General features: G+C 57.0%; 1 long non-coding RNA gene across 1 annotated transcript; it reads left to right on the top strand.

Annotated features, from left to right (window-relative positions):
* The first annotated feature begins 270 nt into the window (after positions 1 to 270).
* LOC113879078 lies at positions 271 to 2,493 on the top strand. Its single transcript, XR_003507184.1, has 3 exons — positions 271 to 451; positions 1,125 to 1,266; positions 2,057 to 2,493. It is a non-coding gene; the product is annotated as an uncharacterized LOC113879078 (long non-coding RNA).
* Positions 2,494 to 6,141: the final 3,648 nt, after the last annotated feature.

Below are 6,141 nucleotides of genomic sequence, written 5' to 3' on the forward strand. Positions count from 1 at the left end.
CTGGAGTCCCGTCCACTCACTGGGCAGACCGTGAGCGGGGGTCCCCACACCCAGGGGACAAAAGGGGATGTGGGCCGGGACACGGGGGGCAGGGGGTGCCCTGCAGCCTTCAGAGGGCGGGCCACACGAGTGCACTCAGCAGGATGAGCAGGAAGAGCTGGGTGTGAGCCAGCCGCCCCGTCTCCCCGTCTGCTGAGCAGGTAACAGCAGCACCCTCCCACCCACCCCCCACCCACCCCCGGCTCGCTGTTACCAGGGTAACCATCCCTCGAGGACAACGGAAAGGCTCGCGGCCAGGACCCGGGAGGCTTGTTCTGGGCACGTGGGGAGTGGGACCCAGAGAACCGTCAGCCTCCCCCAGGTCTCCTCCCAGAAGACATCCAGATGGGATCGGGGTTTCGTGGAAACATCGTCAGCGTCATCATTCCAGTCCCACAGTCCCAGCGCCCGGGTGAGCTCCGAGAGGTCCCGTGAGCAGAGGACACGGAGGAGGGGCTGTTTTAAGATGAAGATGGAGAATCCAGCCTGGGACGTTGAGGGAGGTGGCCAGGGGGAGATGTCCAAAGGACAGAACTGGAGGGGAGGGAGGTCCCAGTGGGAGCCCCCACTCAGAGGGGAGCAGGACACGTGGGCAGAGGAACCATCCTCCTGAGGCCAAGACACAGGGAGCCCTGGGAACCAGGTCAGGGCTGACCCCACTGCGGGTAGAGTCCAGGGAGGGGCGGGGCCCCCAGGCGCACACACACGCACAGCAGGGGCCCTGACACCTGAGAGCAGGCTCCCTCCTCCACGTGCAAGCCACTGCTGCTGTTTCCAGAACACGGGGCCCCGTGGCAGCCCTTCCTGTCCTCAAACCCCTGTGGTACCCCTCGGTACCCCCACCAGGATGGGCCTGGGCCTCGCCCACACTGCTGGACCCCACCCCCTGCTCTGCCCTGAGACCCCCGGGCGCTGGTGGCTCTCCCCTCGGTTCTCGTCACCTCAGGCCCTGCAGCCTTATCCCCTGCTCCCCTAGAGCCTGGCAAAGCCCCGCCTTGACCTGCTCCTGCCTGTTGGTCCCACAGCCGTGTGGTGAGGGCGGCGGACGGTCTAAAGCGAGCCCACGGCTCTCCCTCTGCCTCTAGACTCCCTCACGGTTCCCAGTGTGGTCAACGATTCATGAGTCAAGTCCTGTGGGTCCTCAGCTGCACAGGAGACGCCGCAGGCAACCCGAAGTCCTGCTCAGAGACACAGCCACGCTCAGCAAGCGCTCCGCCCAGCTGGACGGTGGGTGAGGGGCCCTGCAGAGCTGGGCATGGGGAACCCCCGCGGCCTGTGGGCCTCACCAGGGCCCAGACACAGAGCCATGCGGAGTTCTGTCTGCTGTCACCCCACCGGGGCTGGCGTCCAGCTCTGGCCCTCCGGGGGCCTCTGTGTGCTTTCCCCAGCCCCTCCCCTCTCCCTGTTGTCAGCAAAACCCAGGGAGGGGCCTGCAGGGGGGGCTTCAGCAGGGAAACAGACGGGGGGAGCAACTCGGCACAGTCTGACCCAGACATCCAAGCACGGGTCCTGCGGGGCCCGTGTCCTCACCCACGAGCAAGCGCATGACAGGCTGGAGCCAGGTGCTGGGGTTTCTCGCAAAGTGCCGCCTGAGTCCACCCACGCTTACTGCGCCCCTGCGGTGCCCCTCGGGACAAAGCCTCCCTGGACTCACTCAGGGAACCCACACCCAGACTTTTGCACCAGTTAGACTGGTAATACTATTCCCAGTGGAAAGTTATGCATGCTACTCTGATTCTGACAGGGATGTTGCGATAACATTTCTGAAAGAATGGTAGAGGCTTTGTGTTAATATGATGTGACCCATAATTAATTTTGACATTTAGCATCAGAAGCTGAAGATGAGAAATTAAGAAAGAGCTCTGAAATCAGAACCTTACCCTCCATTGAGCGGCTGTGTCTCAGCGTCTTATAAATAACAATATTCTAGACTCGTTTTTATGGTAAGTGATTGATGATCTCAGAATGACCTGTGATGGGATAATTAAATCTAATAGCATGCTGTTTCTTCCAGTAGCATGCTGAGGTTATTATATTGAAAGACCCGTGATTTATTGAGGGAATCCAGGTAGAGTTCTGAGGAACTCTGGAAGACTAATTCTTGTTCACCACACGGAGCCCAGATAAATTGACCCGTAAGGACTCTGGAGAAAAGGACCATGTTGGGGGAATTACTCCCAAAACTTAGCCAACTGAATGCTGTGCAGTAACTGGAGTCTCCCACTCAGCGTGTGTTTTAAAGTGTGGCAGTGACAGCAAGTTTTACCGAGGACATTTTAAGCTTGAAATGTGTGGGATCCTGACTAGAGAGAGGTTTGCGGTTTGCAGATGACAAGGAAGTGAGGATCCAGGTCAACCCTGGTACCAAAAACACCATCATGGCAGACTCTGATCCGAAGTAAGGGCACCTGGAAACCTCAAATAACCCAGCAAAATAAAACTGTGTTGTAAAAAGCGTGACCTGAACACTTACATTTCCGACAGCTGATATTGCTGCCTGTGAGAGAATCTTTGCTGCAAACACCTCGGGGCTGGAGTGAAGCATACCGGCCGTGCTGGCAGGGGCGGGGGGCTCTGCCAACAGCCAGGGGCCCGGGACTGACCAGCCCTTCGAGGAAAAAAACGCCTGCGGAAGGCTTTTCTCCAGGATCTTAGCAACTGAATGGCCCAAAGTTCAAAAAGGAATCCCCAGACAGTAACGATGGCCTTATATGTGAGACAGCAAAAGAGACCCAGATATAAAGAACAGACTTTGGGACTCTGGGAGAAGGTGCGGGTGGGATGATTTGAGAGAACAGCATTGAAACATGTATATCACCATATGTGAAACAAACAACCAGTCCAAGTTCAATGCATGAGGGAAAAAAAGGAATCCCGCCCAGTCCCAAGGTGAGGACCAGGGCGATGGATCATCTCGGGGTGGGACCCCCTGGTCATTCAGGGGAGGTAGCGAGCAGACTAAGAAATTCTAATTCCTTTTATTTCTGATTCTCGTCCGGGCCACGAACTGTTCCCAGGAGCCGCCTGGGGTGTGTTAGAGCCTCGGCCCTCTGTCCAGTGTAAGGAGGGCAGGGACAATGGCAGGGAGCGGAGGTTGGGGTGAGTCTGTCTGGCTGTGAAGCCATTTCAGGCGGCTGGCGGGTGCTGACACAGAGGCAGGAGAGCCCAGCCCAGAGCCCCAGGCAGCACCAGACACTGAAACAGGGAAGGCCGGGTGGCCAGGGGAGACGCCCTGACATTCAGGCCTGGCAGCCAGGCTGGCTTGCTGAGCGGGAACCAGAGGCTCCAGCTGGCTCCGCAGAGCACCCATGCCTGCACCCCCAGTTCCAGGGCCGCACAGGGCCCCCCACCAACTGGAGAGAGCGCCAAGAGGTGAGGTAGATGGGCTCGGATTTACAGGGTGGGCAGGGGGCTGCTGCTGCCTGAGAAGCAGCACTGAGCTGAGAGAGCATCATGCCGAGGAAAAGCCCAGCGCTCAGCTCCGAGGGGACCACACAGTGATTAGCCAAGCCGCCAGAGGTGGCCGCAGCCCTGTGACCCACGCGCTGACCCCAGAAGGGGCCTGCCTGGTCCTCCTCGGACGAGGTGCTCAACACGGACCGCCCCCCCCGACCCCCGGCCTCCGCAGCCACGTCCCGAAGGCCCTGGAGGGGAGGGGGCCTCTGTGTTACGATGTCCCCCACGGTCACACCAGGACCTAGACTTGCAGGAAGGGGACAATGGGAGAATGGGCGAGTCAAGCCTGTCCCTGGGGCTGCAGGCGCCTGCCCCAACGCAGCGCTGGGGTCCAGCTCCCGGGGACACAAGGCCAGCGGGGCCTCTCCCTGTCCGTGTCCGTGGTGAGACACCGCCGTGCCCCCACCCCACTCCACAGAGGCCACGGCCCCTCCAAAATCTCCCTGGGAACCCGCCCAAGCCCCTGCTTCCTCGGTGCCTGCTCTGCTCAAAGGGAATCGAAGACGGAATGAAACTGTTGGCTGGAAAGCTGGAAGTCCTGCTGGGAAACAAGCTCTGGGAACCTCAGGAAGCGTTAGGGTAGGCGGGCAGCGCCGGGGGTCTCAGCTGCTGGCCCATTTCTGCCACATGTCCTGAGGGCAGGCAGGAACCCACTATCCCCACGGCCTCTGCCCGGGCTCCCCGCAGCTGTGAGCAGAGCCCTGCCTCCGTGTTTCCAGCAGCATCACTTCCCTATCCATCCATCCGGGCCTATCCAGTGGAATAGGTAAAAGAAGCAGATTCACTTTTTGTAAGACTTAATGCAAGGCGTCAGCTCCCAGACTGTGGGGTCTGGGGAGGCAGGTCTGAAGCCCCCCAGGGCAGGCCATGCGGAGACCCCTGGCCACCGGCCTACGCTGCCATCCACACGTGAGCTCTCTCCTTCGGGAGAGCCTCAGCTCCGTTCCTGAGACCTTTCCACCAATTAGACCAGACCCACCCAGGGCATCCAGGACAGTTCAGTTCAGCTCAGTCCTCAGTGTGTCCGGCTCTTTGCGCCCTGTGGACTGCAGCACGCCAGGCTTCCCTGTCCATCACTATCTCCCAGAGCTTGCTCAAACTCATGTCCATTGAGTCAGTGATGCCATCCAACCATCTCATTCTCTGTCACCCCCTTCTCCTCCTGCCTTCAATCTTTCCCAGCATCACGGTCTTTTCTAATGAGTCAGCTCTTCGCATCAGGTGGCCAAAGTATTGGAGTTTCAGCTTCAGCATCAGTCCTTCCAATGAATATTCAGGACTGACTTCCTTTAGCATGGACTGGCTGGATCTCCTTGCTGTCCAAGGGGCTCTCCAGAGTCTCCTCCAACTGGAGAAGGGAATGGCAAACCCCTTCAGTATTCCTGCTTGAGAACCCCATGAACAGTATGAAAAGGGTCCAGGATAATCTCCTCTAAATCTCTCGGTGACAGACTTGACTCACATCTGCGGAACTCCTCGGCAGCAAGACCTCAGTGAGTGCTTGATAAACAACAGCCACGGGGGCCGTGGCCGGGTTACCCACACCCCCGCCCACCGCTCCATCCCGCCGGCCTTGGCCCCACATCTGGATCTGGGGTAAGTAGCAAAGGACTCAGGATGGGGAATGCATCTCACCCCCCGGGTCAAAACAGGAACAAAACCTCTTGAGTGTCTGCTTGAGCCCAGTAAGGGGGGAAGATAATTTGTCTTCTTAGCTCGGAGTTTTTAAGACCAAAAGGAACACTTCTGATGAAATCCTGCCCAAAGACCCTTCAGTTCAGTTCAGTCGCTCAGTCATGTCCAACTCTTTGCGACCCCATGAATCGCAGCACGCCAGGCCTCCCTATCCATCACCAACTCCCAGAGTTGACCCACACTCACGTCCATCGAGTCAGTGATGCCATCCAGCCATCTCATCCTCTGTCGTCCCCTTCTCCTCCTGCCCCCAATCCCTCCCAGCATCAGAGTCTGTTCCAATGAGTCAACTCTTCACCTGAGGTGGCCAAAGTACTGGAGTTTCAGCTTTAGTATCATTCCTTCCAAAGAAATGCCAGGGCTGATCTCCTTCAGAATGGACTGGTTGGATCTCCTTGCAGTCCAAGGGACTCTCAAGAGTCTTCTCAAATACCACAGTTCAAAAGCATCAATTCTTCGGCGCTCAGCCTTCTTCACAGTCCAACTCTCACATCCATACATGACCACAGGAAAAACCATAGCCTTGACTAGACGGACCTTTATTGGCAAAGTAATGTCTCTGCTTTTGAATACGCTATCTAGGTTGGTCATAACTTTCCTTCCAAGGAGTAAGCGTCTTTTAATTTCATGGCTGCAGTCACCATCTGCAGTGATTTTGGAGCCCAAAAAAATAAAGTCTGACACTGTTTCCACTGTTTCCCCACCTACTTCCCATGAAGTGATGGGACCGGATGCCATGATCTTCGTTTTCTGAATGTTGAGCTTTAAGCCAACTTTTTCACTCTCCACTTTCACTTTCATCAAGAGGCTTTTGAGTTCCTCTTCTCTTTCTGCCATAAGGGTGCTGTCATCTGCATATCTGAGGTTATTGATATTTCTCCCGGCAATCTTGATTCCAGCCTGTGTTTCTTCCAGTCCAGCGTTTCTCATGATGTACTCTGCATATAAGTT

The sequence above is a fragment of the Bos indicus x Bos taurus genome, chromosome 20 (genome assembly GCF_003369695.1).
Source record: "Bos indicus x Bos taurus breed Angus x Brahman F1 hybrid chromosome 20, Bos_hybrid_MaternalHap_v2.0, whole genome shotgun sequence".
Lineage (NCBI taxonomy): Eukaryota > Metazoa > Chordata > Mammalia > Artiodactyla > Bovidae > Bos > Bos indicus x Bos taurus.